Source organism: Bos mutus, chromosome 3 (assembly GCF_027580195.1).
Source record: "Bos mutus isolate GX-2022 chromosome 3, NWIPB_WYAK_1.1, whole genome shotgun sequence".
Taxonomy (NCBI): domain Eukaryota; kingdom Metazoa; phylum Chordata; class Mammalia; order Artiodactyla; family Bovidae; genus Bos; species Bos mutus.
In genome coordinates, this window is record NC_091619.1 from 11,457,079 (window position 1) to 11,475,206 (window position 18,128).

General features: G+C 40.6%; 1 protein-coding gene across 2 annotated transcripts in view; it reads left to right on the forward strand.

Moving 5' to 3' along the window:
• The window catches only part of POU2F1 (POU class 2 homeobox 1), a 214,757-nt gene that overhangs the window by 69,038 nt on the left and 127,591 nt on the right, over positions 1-18,128 (forward strand). Inside the window, exon 1 of one of the 2 annotated variants that reach the window (XM_070366832.1) lies at positions 17,073-17,166. The exons of the other annotated variant lie outside the window; for it this stretch is intronic. The gene's annotated coding sequence lies outside the window, so the exon portion shown is untranslated. Of the gene's footprint in view, positions 1-17,072; positions 17,167-18,128 lie in introns of those variants that run through there. 2 annotated transcript variants of the gene reach the window in all.

The following is an 18,128-nucleotide window of genomic DNA, read 5'->3' on the forward strand; positions in this document are numbered from 1 at the left end:
GCAGACAGTGACGGCAGCCTTGAAATTAAAAGACACTTGCTCCTGGGAAGGAAAGTTATAACAAACCTGCTGCTGCTGCTGCTAAGTCGCTTCAGTCGTGTCTGACTCTGTGTGACCCCATAGACGGCAGCCCACCAGGCTACCCCTTCCCTGGGATTCTCCAGGCAAGAACACTGGAGTGGGTTGCCATTGCCTTCCCCCATGCATGAAAGTGAAAAGTGAAAGTGAAGTCGCCTAGTCGTGTCTGACTCCTAGCAACCCCATGGACTGCAGCCTACCAGGCTCCTCTGTCTATGGGATTTGCCAGGCAAGAGTACTGAAGTGGGGTGCCTAGACAGTGTATTAAAAAGCACAGACCTTAATTTGCTGACAAAGGTCTGTATAGTCAAAGCTATGATTTTCTCAGTACTCATGTACAGATGTGAGAATTGGATCATAAAAAAGGCTGAGCACTGAAAAATCAATGCTTTCAAATTGTGGTGCTGGAGAAGACTCTTGAGAGTCCCTTGAACTGCATGGAAATCAAGCCAATCAATCAATCCTAAAGGAAATCAACCCTGAGTATTCATTGAAAGGTGAAGATCCAATACTTAGGCCACCTGATGCGAAGAGCTGACTCGTTGGAAAAGACCCTGATGCTGGGAAAGATTAAAGACAAAAGGAGAACGGGACTGCAGAGAAGGAGATGGTTAGATCACATCACCGACTAAATGAATATGAGTTTGAGCAAACTCCGGGAGATAGTGGAGGACAGAGGAGTCTGGCATGCTACAGTACAAGAGGTCACAAAATGTCAGACACGACTTAGCGACTGAACAACAGCAGCAACAGCAATAACAACCCATACATGGCAGAAGGGTAGGCCAGGAAAATTTCACCCACCAGCAGAGTCCTGCAGTGAAGGCTTGTCTCACTTTACATCTATGTACAAATCTTCCTGAGAATTTATAACCTTAGCTCTTTTTAAATACAAATTTGAAGTTCAAATTTATACTACCTGTGTGATCTGGGAAACCCAAAGCCAAGAAATAAAAGTGCTCCCCAGGTATAAATGCCTCAGGTTAGGCAGAAGCAAATATATGACCTTTCTGAAGGAATGTACATTCAACCCATGCGTTCGAGACTTCTCCATTAGTTTTCTTAATATGAGTGTATACCCCAAAATTACAGAATGTAGGAAGAGACAAGACAACGTCAGAGCTGAGGCAAAACAATCAGCAATAGGAGTAGATGCCCTGCTGCCTCCCACAGACTTGAAGGAAGTTGACTGGTTAAACTCAGGTGTGCTATTTAAATTAGTTTTTAAATGTTTTAGTAATAAAAGGGGATTGAAATCATGAGCAGGTAACCAGCTGTGAAAATCACTAAGCAGATTTGGCAAAGAGATAATCGCTAGAAAGAAAAAAATAAGAAATGCAATGAACAAATTAAATAGTAGATAAGGTACTTTTTGAAGAGTGAGTTAATGACAGATGTAAAGAAATTAAGCAGCTGAAGTAGTGAAAGATATGAAAGAGAAGTTAAGAGATATGGAGAATAAAATGAGAAAGTTTAAATTGAATCTAATTGTAGTCAGGAAGCAACACTTAGAAGTGGACATGGAACAAGAGGCTGGTTCCAAATAGGAAAAGGAGTACATCAAGGCTGTATATTGTCACCCTGCTTATTTAACTTCTATAGAGTTACATCATGAGAAGCGCTGGGCTGTAAGAAGCACAAGCTGGAATCAAGATTGCCAGGAGAAATATCAATAACCTCAGATATGCAGATGACACACCCTTATGGCAGAAAGTGAAGAAGAACTAAAGATCCTCTTGATGAAAGTGAAAGAGGAGAGTGAAAAAGTTGGCTTAAAGCTCAACATTCAGAAAACTAAGATCATAGCATCCAGTTCCATCACTTCATGTCAAATAGATAGGGAAACAGTGGCTGACTTTATTTTGGCGGGGCTCCAAAATCGCTGTAGATGGTGACTGCAGCCATGAAATTAAAAGACACTTACTCCTTGGAAGGAAAGTTATGACCAACCTGCTGCTGCTGCTGCTGCTGCCACTAAGTCGCTTCAGTCATGTCCGACTCTGTGTGACCCCATAGACGGCACCCCACCAGGCTCCCCCGTCCCTGAGATTTTCCAGGCAAGAACACTGGAGTGGGTTGCCATTTCCTTCTCCAATGCATGAAAGTGAAAAGTGAAAGTGAAGTCGCTCAGTTGTGTCCGACTTAGCAACCCCATGGACTGTAGCCCACCAGGCTCCTCCATCCATGGGATTTTCCAGGCAAGAGTACTGGAGATGACCAACCTAGACAGCATATTAAGAACCAGAGACATTACTTTTCAACAAAGGTCCATCTAGTCAAGGCTATGGTTTTTCCAGTGGTCATGTATGGATGTGAGAGTTAGACTATAAGAAAGCTGAGTGCTAAAGAATTGATGCTTTTGAACTGTGGTGTTGGAGAAGACTCTTGAGAGTCCCTTGGACTGTAAGAAGATCCAACCAGTCCATCCTAAAGGACATCATTCTTGGGTGTCAATGGAAGGACTGATGTTGAAGCTGAAACTCCAATACTTTGGCCACCTGATGTGAAGAGCTGATTCATTGGAAAAGACCCTGATGGTGGGAAAGATAGAAAGTGCGAAGAGAAGGGGACAACAGAGGATGAGATGGTTGGATGGCATCACTGACTCAATGCACATGAGTTTGGGTAAACTCCAGGAGTGCTGATGGACAAGGGAGGCCTGGCGTGTTGCAGTCCATGGGGTCACAGAGTCAGACAGGATTGAGCAACTGAACTGAATTGAACTGAGTCTCCTCTATGGCCCTGACTTTAAAAAAAAAATATTTGGTAAACAAAATATTTAACTGTTGTATTTCAGATATGCTATCAGGAGTATACTTTTAGTAGGGTTTTGTTAGGAGGGCTGCTTTTATTCAAAATCAGTAAAGGACTTCTCTGAACACATATTTCTGTCTTTTTCGGAAATAATTTCTTTCAAGGAGTCTGCTTTATCATGGGCTTAAGCTGCTATCCCTGATCTGATAGATACTGACTTCCCAGTTTCCTTTCATTCACTTAAGAAATACTTCTGAGTACCGTTCACACTCTACTATGCACTAAGGTTGCTGTTGTGAATAAGACAGACTGAAAAAATACCTGTGCCCAGAAAGCTTGCCTTTTTTTGTTTTGTTCAGTCGCTCAGTTGTGTCCAGCTCTTTGTCAACCCATGGACTGCAGCACGCCAAGCTTCCCTGTCCATCACCAACTCCCCGAACTTGTTGAGACTCATGTCCATCGAGTCGGTGATGCTCTCTAACAGTCTCATCCTCTGTTGCCCCCTACTCCTTTTGCTTTCAATCTTTCCCAGCATTGGGGTGTTTTCTGATGAGTCACCTCTTCACATCAGGTGGCCAAAGTATTGGAGCTTCAGCATCAGTCCTTTTGAAAGGACTGTTCAGGGTTGACTTCTTTTGGGGTTGATTGGTTTGATCTCCTTGCAGCCCACAGGACTCTCAGAGTCTTCACCAGCACCCTGATTTGAAAGCACCAATTCTTCACCACTCAGCCTTCTTTGTGGTCCAACTCTCACATCTGTACATGACTACTGGAAAAACCATAGCTTTGACTATACTGACTTTGGTCAGCAAAGTGAGGTCTCTGCTTTTTAATACATTCTAGGTTTGTCATAGCTTTTCTTCCAAGGAGCAGGTACCTTTTAATTTCATTCCGGCAGTCACTGTCCACAGTGATTTTGAAACCCAGGAAAATAAAATCTGCCACTGTTTCCACTTCTCCTCCATCCATTTGCCATGAAGTGATGGGACTGGACGCCATGATCTTCATTTTTTGAATGTTGATTTTTAAGCCAGCTTTTAGTCCCTCTTCACTTTATGCCATTAGAGTGGTATCATCTGCACATCTGAGGAATCTTGATTTCAGCTTTTGATTTACCCAGTCCACATTTCGCATGATGTGCTCTGCATGTAAGTTACATAAGCAAGGTGACAATGTGCGGCCTTGTTGTGCTCCTTTCCCGATTTGGAACCAGTCCGTTGTTCCATGCCCAGTTCTAACTGTTGCTTCCTGACCTACGTGCAAGTTTCCCAGGAGATAGATAAAGTGGTCTGGTATTCCCATCTCTTTAAGTATTTTCCACAGTTTGTTGTTATCCCTACAAGTCAAAGGCTTTAGCATAGTCAGTGAAACAGAAGTACATGTTTTTTTGGGAATTCCCTTACTGTCTCTATGATCTAACAAATGTTTGCAGTTTGGTCTCTGGTTCCTCTCCCTTTTCTCAACCAGCCTGTACATCTGGAAGTTCTTGGTTCACGTATTGCTGAAGCCTAGCTGGAAGGATTCTGAGTATTACCTTTCTAGCATGTGAAATGAGTGCAATTGTATGGTAGATTGCACATTCTTTGACATTGCCCTTCTTCGGAGCCTTTGGCAACTACTGAGTTTTCCAAATTTGTTGGCATTCGATTGCAGCACTTTAACAGCATCATCCTATTTTCGAATTTTAAATAGCTCATCTGGAATTCCATCACCCCCACAAGCTTTGTTTCTACTAATGCTTCCTTGGCTTTACACTCCAGGATGTCTGGCTCTCAGGTGAGTGATCACACCATTGTGGTTATCCAGTTCATTAAGACCTTTTCTGTTTAGTTCTTCTGTGTATTCTTGCCATCTCTTCTTAATGACTTCTGTTTCTGTTAGGTCCTTACCATTTCTGCCCTTTATTGTGCCCGTCTTTGCATGAAACATGCCCTTGTCTTTTAATGGAGTAAGTTAAAATTATGAGAACATAGAACAAAATGGCATGACATGATAGTCATGGATTGGTACAGGGAGGGAGAAATATTCTTTAGATTGCATGGTCAGGGAAGCCTTCTTTGACGAGATGACTTTCAGTCCCAAGACTGGAATAGCAAAGAAAAAGAAGCTACCTGGGCAGAAGCATCCTAGATTGAAGGAAAAGAAGTCGCAAAGACTGTAAGGCTGATGACCTTGGTATATATCCCTGTGGTGGTATGTGCACTTTTTTAATTTTAATTTTCTTATAGCCATGACACATTGCAAGATGTTAATTCCTATCAGGGCTTGAACCTATGCTCTCGGTTGCGAAAGTGCCAAGTCCTAACCATTAGACTGTCATGGGATTCCCAGTATATGCACTTCCTCAGTTATGAATGTGCCAACTCCTAACCATGAGACTGTCATTGAATTCACGGTCTACGCACTTCAGTTCAGTCATTCAGCTGTGTTCAACTCTTTGTGACCCCAAGGACTGCAGCACACCAGGCTTCCCTGTCCATCACCAACTCCCAGAGCTTGCTCAAACTCATGTCCATCAAGTCAGTGATGCCATCCAACCATCTCATCCTCTGTCATCCCCTTCTCCTCCTGCCCTCAATCTTTCCCAGCATCAGGGTCTTTTCCAGTGGGTCAGTTCTTCGCATCAGTTGGCCAAAGTATTGGAGTTTCAGCTTCAACATCAGTCCTTCCAATGAACATTCAGGACTGATTTCCTTTACAAGTGACTGGTTTGATCTTACAGTCCCAAGGACTTTCAAAGTTCAAATGCATCAATTCTTCAGCACTCAGCTTTCTTTATAGTCCAACTCTCACATCCATATATGACTCCTGGAAAAACCCTAGCTTTGGTTAGGCGGACCTTTGTAGGCAAAGTAATGTCTCGGCTTTTTAATAAGCTGTCTAGATTGGTCATGTTTCCCTTCAAGGAGCAAGCATCTTTTAATTTCATGGCTGAGTCACCATCTGCAGTGATTTTGGAGTCCAAGAAAATAAAGTCCCTCACTGTTTCCATTGTTTCCCCATCTATTTGCCATGAAGTGATGGCACTGGATGCCACCATCTTTGTTTTTTGAATGTTGAGTTTTACGGCAGCCTTTTCACTCTTCTCTTTCACTTTCATCAAGAGGCTCTTTAGTTCCTCTTCACTTTCTGCTCTTTAGTTCCTCTTCAGTAAGGGTGGTGTCATCTGCATATCTGAGGTTATTGGTATTTGTCCCGGCAGTCTTCAGTCCAGCTTGTGCTTCATACAGCCGGGCAGTTCGCATGATGTAGTCTTCATGTAAGTTACATAAGCAGGGTGATGTTATACATCTTTGATGTACTCCTTTCCCAATTGGGAACCAGTCCGTTGTTCCATGTCTGGTTCTAACTGTTACTTCTTGACCTGCATACAGATTTCTCAGGAGGCAAGTAAGGCTGTCTGCTATTCCTATGTCTTGAAGAATTTTCCAGTTTGTTGTGATCTACATAGTCAAAGGCTTTGGTGTAGTCAATAAAGCAGAAGTAGATGTTTTTCTGGAACTCTCTTTTTTTTCTATGATCCACTGGATATTGGCAATTTGATCTCTGGTTCCTCTGCCTTTTCTAAATTCAGCTGAACGTCTGGAAGTTCACGGTTCACATACTATTGAAGCTTGGAGAATTTTGAGCATTACTTTACTAGCGTGTGAGATGAGTGCAATTATGTGGTAGTTTGAGCATTCCTTGGCATTGCCTTTCTTTGGGATTGGAATGAACACGGACCTTTTCCAGTCCTCTGGACGCTGCTGAGTTTTCCAAATTTGCTGACATACTTAGTGCAGCACTTTGACAGCATCATCTTTTAGGATTTGAAATAGCCCAACTGAAATTCCATCACCTCCACTAGCTTTGTTCGTAGTGATGCTTTCTGAGGCCCACTTGACTTCACATTCCAGGATGTCTGGCTTTAGGTGAGTGATCACACCATTGTGGTTATCTGGGTCGTGAAGATCTTTTTTGTGTCATTCTTCTGTGTATTCTTGCCACCTCTTAATAACTTCTGCTTCTGTTAGGTCCATACCATTCTGCCATTTATTGTGACCGTCTTTGCATGAAATATTCCCTTAGTATCACTATAATTTTCTTGAAGAGATCTCTAGTCTTTTCCATTCTGTTGTTTTCTTCTATTTCTTTGCATTGGTCACTGAGGAAGGCTTTCTTATCTCTCCTTGCTATTCTTTAGAACTCTGCATTCAAATGGGTATATCTTTCCTTTTCTCCTTTGCCTTTTGCTTCTCTCCTTTTCTCAAATATTTGTAAGCCCTCCTCAGACAACCAGTTTGCCTTTTTGCATTTCTTTTTCTTGGGGATGGTTTAGATCACTGCCTCCTGTGTTATGTTACAAACCTCTGTCCATAGTTCTTCAGGCACTCTGTCTATCAGACCTCATCCCTTGAATCTGTTTGTCGCTTCCACTGTATAATCATAAGGGGTTTGATTTAGGTCATACCTGAATGGTCTAGTGGTTTTCCTTACTTTCTTCAATTTTAGTCTGGATTTGGCAATACAGAGTTCATGATCTGAGCCACAGTAAGTTTCTGGTCTTATTTTTGCTGACTTTATAGAGGTTCTGCATCTTTAGCTGCAAAGAATAGAAACAGTCTGATTTCGGTATTGACCATCTGGTGATGTCCATATGTAGAATAGTCTCTTGTGTTGTTGGAAAAGGGTGTTTGCTATGACCAGTGCATTCTCTTGGCAAAACTCTGTTAGCCTTTGCCCTGCTTCATTTTGTACTCCAATGCCAAACTTGCCTGTTACTCCAGGTAGCTCTTGACTTCCTACTTTTGCATTCCAGTCTCCTATGATGAAAAGACATCTTTTTTGGGTGTTAATTCTAGAAAGTCTTGTAGGTCTTCATAGAGCTGTTCAGTTTCAGCGTCTTCAGCTTTACTTGTTGGGGCGTAGACATGGATTACTGTGATATTGAATGGTTTGCCTTGGAAACAAACAGAGATCATTCTGTCATTTTTGAGATTGCACCCAGGTACTGCATATCAGACTGTTTTGTTGACTATGAGGGCTACTCCCATTTCTTCTAAGGGATTCTTGCCCACAGTAGATATAATGGTCATTTGAATTAAATTCACTGATTCCAGTCCATTTTAGTTCACTGATTCCTAAAATATCAGTTTACTCTTGCCATCTTCTGTTTGACCACTTCCAATTTACCTTGATTCACAGACCTAACATTCCAGGTTCCTATGCAGTATCACTCTTTACAGCATCAGACTTTACTTCCATCACTAATCACATCCACAACTGGGTGTTGTGTTCGCTTTGGCTCTGTCTCTTCATTCTTTCTGGAATTATTTCTCCACTCTTCCCCAGGAGCATATTGGGCATCTACTGACCTGGAGAGTTCATCTTTCAGTGTCCTATCTTTTTGCCTTTTCATACTGTTCGTGGGGTTCTCCAGGCAAGAATACTGAAGTATTACTGAATACTGAAGAATACTGAGCCAGACCTACGTTTGAGTCTCCTGCAGAGGTACGAGTGGCCTGCCGCAGGGGCAGGGGCTCTGGGTGCAGTTCCCTGGTCATACAGCCTGTGGCATAAGCCCTGTTGGAGCAGGTCGCCATTAACCCCACCATAGAGCTGCAGAGCAGATGACCCACAAACTGCAGAGGCATGCATTTAGAGAGTATATTTATGTGGTAGCTTAACATGGCCTTACATTTTGTGGAAATTTATTTTAATGTTATGATGGTGTGAAAAGCACACCAGATTATCATAACTTCAGTTTCTTTTACTGACTTGGGTAAATTACCCTGATTTTTGCCCTGTCCTGTATTCAGCCTGTGAAACTAAACACTGTTATAAATATAGGTTTTTCATATAGGAGACAAGTGATTGGTTGTTATTGTTCTGTCGCTCAGTTGTGTTTGACTCTTTGTGACCCCATGGACTGCAACACGCCAGGCCTCCCTGTCCATCACTAACTCCTGGAGTTTACTCAAACTCAACATCCATTGAGTTGGTGATGCCATCTAACCATTTCATCCTCTGTCGTCCCCTTCTCCTCCTGCCTTCTATCTTTCCCAGCATCAGGGTCTTTTGTAATGAGTAAGCTCTTTGCATCAAGTGGCCAAAGTAATGGAGTTTTAGCTTCATTATCAGTCCTTCCAATGAATATTCAGGGTTGATTTCCTTTAGGATTGACTGGTCTCATCTCCTTGTAGTCCAAGAGACTCTCAAGAATCTTCTTCAACACCACAGTTCAGAAGCATCCATTCTTCGGCGCTCAGCTTTCTTTATAGTCCAACTCTCACATCCATACATGACTACTGGAAAAACCATAGCTTTGACTATATGGATCTTGGTTGGCAAAGTGATGTCTCTGCTTTTTAATACACTCTCTAGGTTTGTCATAACTTTCCTTCCAAGGAGCAAGCATCATTTAATTTCATGGCTGCAGTCACCATCAGCAGTGATTTTGAAGCCCAAGAAAATACAGTCTGTCACTTTTTATGCTTTTTCTTCATCTATTTGCCAAGAAGTGATGGGACCAGATGCCATTATCTTAGTTTTTTGAGTGTTGAGTTTTAAGCCAGCTTTTTCACTTTCCACTTTCACCTTCAAGAGGCTCTGCAGTTCTTCTTTGCTTTCTGCCATAAGGGTGGTGTCATCAGCATATCTGAAGTATTGATATTTCTCCTGGCAATCTTGATTCTGGCTTGTGCTTCATCCAGCTTGGGATTTTGCATAATGTACTGTGTGTATAAGTTAAATAAGCAGGAGGCAAGACATAATGGCAAAGGATCATAGCGTCTCAGATATGAAACCTGAAAGGTAATATTAAGAACCCCAAATGACGTTACAGAATTTAAACATTTTATCTATTTTTTAGAATAAATTATTACATAAATATCTAGTTATTTATAGGTTTTCAATATTAGTAAAGAATCTTAAAATTTTATGAAAACTACCTTTTCTCTTTGTATTAAAATACATGTTTGCTCCCTTTTAAAAGTAAAAACATGTCTTAGCCTTTACTTAAATTATAGATTTCTAATGTCCCAGAATCCCAGGGACTGTGCAGCCTGATGGGCTGCCGTCTATGGGGTCGCACAGAGTTGGACACGACTGAAGCGACTTAGCAGCAGCAGCAGCTTTTCATTCTGATTGCTTTCAGTCTGGTAGCTTTTCAGGTCTGATATTTCTGGCTTCCTGGAGCAGAGAACCCTGTACATAATGATTACTTTTTTTATTATTATTTTTGACTGTGCTGGGTTTTTGTTGCTTTGCTCAGGCTTTTCTCTTGTTAGGCAAATGGAGGCTGTTCTCTGGTTGTGTAGTGCAGACTTTGTCATTGTGATGGCTTGTCTTGTTTTGGAGTACAGGCTTGTAGGTTTTCAGGCTTCACAGGGTTTGTAGTTGAAGCGCCCTTGCTCAGTAAGTGAGGTGCACAGACTTAGTTACTCTGAGTCTTGTGGAATCTTCCTGGACTAGGGGTCAAACTAGTGTCCCCTGCATTGGCAGATGGATTCTTACCCACTGCGCCACCAAGGAAGCCCATAATTTCTTAAAGTTTTTTTTTTTTGAGTGGACAAATTAGATGAATATGTGTAAACCTTATTTTAAAGTGATCTTTAGAGAATAGTGATCAGTAGTCAGTATACTTAAAATGATTAACATGACATTGATTACTTTTTAAAAAGTGATTTTGTAAAATTCTTGTTAGAAAATATTTTTGCATTTCTAAAAGAGAAGGTGGTCAATGTGCAGAACACTTAGATGTACCAAACATCAGCATATGGGTCTGAATTTCAGCTGTGCCATCATTTGCAAGAGTGTTCCAGAATAAATCACGCAGCCGTGCAGTGTCCTAGTATGCAAAATGAAGGCATTCAATTGATTACTGTTAACATTTCTCTTGTTCTAAAACTCTGCAGTTTTCATCCTTTGTTGTTTGTAAGAACCAGGAGAGATAAAGGTTACCTTTATGTTAGATTCAATTCTGTATCTAGTGATAGAGGATAGTAGTACTTACTACTGTTGTTAAATGATAAAGGAAAACCTAAAGGAAAACCTTGAAAATGTTCAGTGGTAGTATGTACAAGCTGATTATGTTAAGATCAGTTGTGCCACTTTTATTTTCTTTAATGGCCTGTACTTTTTATATTCCTAATTTTTCTCTAAGTATTAAGATTTTACTACAAAAGAATGATATGTTTATAAGGGGCTCAACGCAAATGGTGGCATATTCGGAGGTTTATGGCCTCTTCAAGTGTAAGGAGATTTTATGAAGTGGTCTACAATATAATACTGTTTTTGTTTTTTTTTTCCAAGTTTCATTTTTTTCAGGGTGGGAGGAGGTGCTCGGGGCGTCTCTCTTTTACATTGAGCATATTCCATTGCATATTAGCTTATTATTGGGGAGTTTTTCCAAAGTAAAAATGAAATCTGTTTAATGGTAAGTTCAAGCTTAGAATGGAGAGTTTTAATAGCCTCATTTGTCTCCCAGATGGTCTCGGATAGTAGAAGATTATCTGAGTGACATTACTTCAGGGGCTCTTGCCCCTTCACGTTGGGCAGAATGAAGCCCGGCTACCCTGTGGCAGTGCTGCTGGCCTGGAGCTCCTGAGATCCGGCATGCCTTTTCCACAGTCCTGCTTGTTTTCTCTCACATTCATGTTAGAGAATCGTGTGCGTGTATACACACACCTGCACACACACACTCCCAAATATCTCGTGTGACTTGGCTCACATAATTAAGAGATTAGATGCTTTAGAGATGGTAGAACTGGACTCTGGGTTGCTGTGCCCTCGGGTTCTTTTATTTATGGTTGCAAAACAACTTCCAGCAGCAACCAGGAAAATATGCTTCCTTGTTCATGTCCAAAGAAGGGAGAGTCACCACTTACTGTCTGTACTCAAAGTGAGAATGACTATCCCATAAAAGTTCAGGAGCTCTTTCCTTGATTTCGCCGGCCAGATTTGAGTAAAGTTCTTGTATACGTACAGTTCATTCCTGAACAAGTCATCAGCTTGGGGGATTAGTTAATCTTTCAGATCTTGCCCTTATCCAAGTGGGAGAGTAGGAATGGCAACCAGCGTGGACCATTAGTGTGTAGCCTGCTGTCAGACATCAAAGTCAATGAAATCAATATTACTGGATCAGCTCTGGCCCACTAGGGGCCCTTTGGCAGTCACTGGTATAGTCCAAAGTGGACCAAGGATGGGCCGTAAGGAGCACCAATATTTAACAGAGGAGAAGAGGAGCCTGTGAATCAGTTTGCTACTTAAGTTTATTCTGTATTGCTGCTTTGATGGAGAATTGTTTTACAAATTTAAGACAATAATGATGACCTTAGGGTATGTTTTCTTTATATTTCTTTTTCCAAGACAATGGATTGCTGGAAATATGGTAAGCTTAGAAACTGAGATTTGAATTTATCCCTTAAGTAAAACTTTTCCCTTGAATATTTGGGTAAAAATGTTCTTATAATTCAAGTGTTTCCTAATTTGAGAAACGAAAATAACAAGCAGGAGAAAACAAGTCAAATGTATATTCTTTTCTGCTTCCTGCCTTGTTTGTAAAGTCAAGAATCTGACCTTTGAGTAAATTGCATCATGCTTCTTATCATAAAACAGATTATAAAATAATTTTTGGTGTAGGTAAATATTCTGCTTTGAATTTCTTAGGTTTTTTCTTTGTAAATTGTGACTGATCGTCAACTCACTTAAAACATGATTTTTAAAAGTACATTTTGCAGGTGTAATACTGAAGGTATTGGGCTCCCCTGGTGGTCCAGTGGTTAAGAATCCTCCATACAATGTGGGAGACACTGGTTCAGTCCCTGGTCTGGGAAGATCCCACATGCCTTGGAGCAGTTAAGCCAGTGCACCACAACCGCTGAGCCCTGTGCTGTGGCTCACGAAGCCTTCACACCCTAGAGACCATGCTCTGCAGCAAGAGAAGCCGCCACCACGAGAAGCCACACATGAGTAGCCCCTGCTCTCCACAACTAGAGAAAACTCATTCCCAGCAGCAAAGGCCCGGCACAGCCAAAAATAAAACTATTCAAAAAATACTGAAGGCATTTAGCAAATTATTTTAAATGACAACCTTCAGAAAACTTCAGCTGGCTTGAATTCATTGATTTAAATGGTATATGGCATATTTGATTTACCCAGTAGTTTTTCGCCGTTATATCTCTCTGGTTACTTTAAAAACTACCTGGGTTTTGTTTTTTGTTTTTTTTTTTAGCACTGTCTGTTGTCTTAAAGGAAATAGAGAAGGAATTACAAATATATATACAGAAGTTAATGGAAAATGAGTATTTTGTAGTGTATAAACTCGAATGTGTTAGATCCTAAGGAAGAACTGCACCCATGTATGTTCCTTTTTTTTGGCTGTGCGGGGTCTTCATTGCTGTGTTAGGACTTTCTCTAGTTGCAGCGAGTGGGGCTACTCTGTTGTTGGACTTCTCCCTGAGGTGGCTTGTCCCCTGTATTGGCAGGCAGATTCTTAACCACTGGACCACCAGTGCATACATAGCACCAGTGGATGTACACATGGATGTCTCTCCATGTATGTTTCTTAAAAAAATTTTCTTCTTCTTTTTTTTTTTTTCTTTTTTTTTAACAAGTACAGCCATCCCTGAGCACTGGGGAAATCAGTTTCATGACCCTCATGGACACCAAAACCCCAAGGGTGCTGAAGTCCCTTGTATAGGATGGCATAGAATTTGTATATATCCTAAATAGTACTTTAAATCACCTTTTGACTACTTATAATATCTAATACAATATAAAGGCTGCATAAATAGTTGTGAATATAATGCAGATGCCCTGTAAATAGTTGCTAGCATGTGGCAAATTCAGGTTTTACTTTTTGAAACTTTCTGGGTTTTGTTTTTTTTTTTAAGTTATTTTTTATTTACATGGGTTGATTAAATCCTTGGATGCAGATCCCATAGATATGGAGGGCCAATTTTAGTGAAGAATGTTAAAATTTATGACTCAAACTTTCAGGCTCATCCCTACATACATGATTGATGTATTGGAAAAAAGATTATTCTCTTACTGTAAAGTAATAAATGGTTAGGTTGTTGCCTTGTGTGTCTGAAGACCTCAGTGGTTGGAAATGTGTTGTGAGACAGTGATCTACTAACCAACAGACTTAATACAGGAGGCCAGTGAGTTCTCCTTTGCATTGTATTTTATTACCTTGTCTTACTTAGTTCCAACGGGTTAAATAAAGCTTTGCAGTTTCTGTTTCATATTTAGCCTCCTCTAAAATTTGACACTATATAAAGTTCTCAAACTTTAGCTTGCATCAGAATCTCCTGGAGGGTTTGTGAAAACATATATTGCTGGACTTCACCCCCAAAGTTTCTGTTTCAGTAAGTCTGGGGTGTGGGAACAAGAATGTACATTTCAAATCATTTTCCTGAGGATGCTGATCTAGGTACTGCCCTTTGAGAATCACTGATGTAAAAACATTTACTTTTAAGTAAAACCAATGAGGAGTCATACTGAATTTATTTAAGGGAAAGAAAGATACACACAATATTTACTAGTATTTAGATTAAACTTTATATTGTTTTTCTCTGGATGTTGGTTATTACATTTTAAGTGACCTACTGGGAATACTCTCATAAACTGTGTTTCTTTAGTAAAAGAATGGTTGCCATTTGTAATTGTAACTTTTCACAGACACTTTTTCTTTTGGTATTGGGTTTTTACTAAGTACTATGATTGTTATTTCACACAGTTCAGTTCAGTCCCTCAGTCGTGTCCGACTCTTTGCAACCCCATAAATCGCAGCACACCAGGCCTCCCTGTCTATCAACAACGCAGCATGCCAGGCCTCCCTGTCCATCACCATCTCCTGGAGTTCACCCAGACTTCATCCATCGAGTCAGTGATGCCATCCAGCCATCTCATCCTCTGTCCTCCCCTTCTCCTCCCGCCCCCAATCCCTCCGAGCATCAGAGTCTTTTCCAATGAGTCAACTCTTCACATGAGGTGGCCAAAGTACTGGAGTTTCAGCTTTAACATCATTCCTTCCAAAGAAATCCCAGGGCTGATCTCCTTCAGAATGGACTGGTTGGATCTCCTTGCAGTCCAAGGGACTCTCAAGAGTCTTCTCCAACACCACAGTTCAAAAGCATCAATGCTTCGGCGCTCAGCTTTCTTCACAGTACAACTGTCACATCCATACATGACCACTGGAAAAACCACAGCCTTGACTAGACGGACCTTTTGAATATTAAAACTTTAAGCTAGTTTGAGGCCAGTACACAACTTCTTTGCCATTGCCAACTGTGCACGTTTCTGTGGAAACTCAGTAGGGACTAGCAGGATCGCTTTTGTTGGAATCACACCTGGCTTATTTGCATCCATTTTAAGTTGGGGAAATTTCAAAAGAATAAGAGGTCTGTAGATACGCCAGTGGACAGCAGTAAGAGCTTGTCACTTTGTAACCATCACACTGGTCTAAAAGAGGAAGGGTGAGTAGGTTTTCCTTATTTGTTACAGTTCCTGCTCTAGATGATTTTGATGGGTGTGCTCAACCTAGATAGCATATTCAAACGCAGAGACATTACTTTGCCAACAAAGGTCCATCTAGTCAAGGCTATGGTTTTTCCTGTGGTCATGTATGGATGTGAGAGTTGGACTGTGAAGAAGGTTGAGCACCAGAGAAGTGATGCTTTTGAACTGTGGTGTTGGAGAAGACTCTTGAGAGTCCCTTGGACTGCCAGGAGATCCAACTAGTCCATCCTAAAGGAGATCAGTCCTGGGTGTTCTTTGGAAGGAATGATGCTAAAGCTGAAACTCCAGTACTTTGGCCACCTCATGCGAAGAGTTGACTCATTGGAAAAGACTCTGATGCTGGGAGGAATTGGGGGCAGGAGAAGGGGACGACAGAAGATGAGATGGCTGGATGGCATCACCGACTCGATGGATGTGAGTTTGAGTGAACTCTGGGAGTTGGTGATGGACAGGGAGGCCTGGCGTGCTGAGATTCATGGGGTCGCAAATAGTCGGACACGACTGAGTGACTGAACTGAACTGAAAAGTCTGTTTATTTTGTGTATTTAGTTTCTGTTTCGTATTAGTATGTTCTGTTTCATTTTGCTTTTTGTTTTAGGTATATCCTCTTACAGCTTAACATTTTAAAAAATATAGATACATAGTTAAATATAGATCATACTTTTTAAGAGAGGGAAAAATTCTTTTTTTTTTTCAGTTGTGAAACAATAGTAAAATGTCGTAATAAATTTTTAATCATTATTGGAGAATTGTGACAGAATTTTAGTGATGATCTCTATTTTCAATATTATGAGCTAATATGAGCCTCTTCTCTCACAAAAATAACTCCTTTTTAAGAAGATAGTTTGAACTGTTTACATATTTGATTTTGTTTGCACTTTGAACTTAAGCTCTTGGTTCAGTGTTTCATGAAGTAGTTAAGAACATCATAGAATATATAGAAAAAAGTCGATTGTCTATTACATGAGCACTGAGCACAGTTATATAAAACTCAGATGTTTCTCATTAATGTTGTCCTACTCAGTTGTACTAATTTATACCAACTACACTAATTAGTCACGTCATACTAATTCAGACAAAGCTACGAAGTAGAGGTATGTGGCAAGTAAGAGTCAGTGTGTGTACCAGCTCGTCATCCATTAAGGCTGCTTGAACCTACTGTTCAGAGTTCTGAGCCCTTGTGGCAAAGAATGTAATGGTCAGTCAGTGACAGTAAATGTACACACCCATGTGTACCAAATAGTGACCTTTCTCATTTTCTGAAGACAAAATGTAATCTTGCACCTTTTCCCAGAATTCAGTGATAACAATCTATATTGATGTATGCCTGTCATCTGTGTGAGTGTTCTCAGCCAACTGAAGTAGTTGCTTATAAATTTGGAAGGAGGTTAATGTCAGATTTGGGGGTCTTTTTTAAAGTTAATGAAATATACCCTTAAAAGAAAATATGAAGTAGGCTATCGAGCTTCATGAAGGACCACCCCCTTATAATACATAGTCCAAGAAGTTTCTGATTTGCCTCCATGTTTCTGAGGTAGCTGCAGGTGCTAGTATCCCTGTTCTGTGGATGAGGAAGTAGGCACAAGAGAGATACCTGTTTCCAGTCACTTTATGTTTAGGCAGCTAACCATTCTAGTGCTGCCCACTATTTGTGATTGTTCCCCCTTAGAGTCTTAGGTTATTTCATACACCTTACTCAGTGTTGCCTTTTTCTCTTTTTGTATTCATAGACTGGAAAAGTAAGAAGAGCTTCCCTGCCTTTTAATTACCAAACTACTCTCAGGTTTCAGTGAATCAGTTCAGAGAAAGAATGCAGTCTTTCTATACCTGGTAAATATCTTATGCTAATAAAAGCTATTAATTTAGTGGTCTCTGATAAAATCCAGGTGTTATGATGATTACCTTTGAGTTTGTGGAATGATTATAAAAATGACTCAGTATATTATAGTTCATTTTAACTCTGAAATTTGTTTGATATGTATTGATATGATAGTTATGCTTAGAATGCCTGTGTCCTACCCAGCAATGGAAAACAGTTTAGGATTGGCCCTACTACTTAGATTTGGCTCTGATTTCTTTTGAAAAAGTTGTGAAATTAATGTAAATAGGTACATGTTAAGTCTCATTTTTATTGAGATAATATAACAGTAATAATCCCTATGTGGTAGTTTAATAGAAGTGCTTTGTAGTTTTATAAAATTAATCTATTAATCAAAATATTATAACCTGGATTTTACCATTTTACAAATGACCTAAGTGAATATTCCATCACTTCATGGGAAATAGATGGGGAAACTGGAAACAGTGTCAGACTTTATTTTTCTGGGCTCCAAAATCACTGCAGATGGTGACTGCAACCATGAAATTAAAAGACACTTACTCCTTGGAAGGAAAGTTATGACCAACCTAGATAGCATATTGAAAAGCAGAGACATTCCTTTGCCAACAAAGGTCCGTCTAGTCAAGGCTATGGTTTTTCCTGTGGTCATGTATGGATGTGAGAGTTGGACTGTGAAGAAGGCTGAGCACTGAAGAATTGATGCTTTTAAACTGTGGTGTTGGAGAAGACTCTTGAGAGTCCCTTGGACTGCAAGGAGATCCATCCAGTCCATTCTGAAGGAGATCAGCCCTGGGATTTCTTTGGAAGAAATGATGCTAAAGCTGAAACTCCAGTACTTTGGCCACCTCTTGCGAAGAGTTGACTCATTGGAAAAGACTCTGATGCTGGGAGGGATGGGGGCAGGAGGAGAAGGGGACGACAGAGGATGAGATGGCTAGATGGCATCACTGAC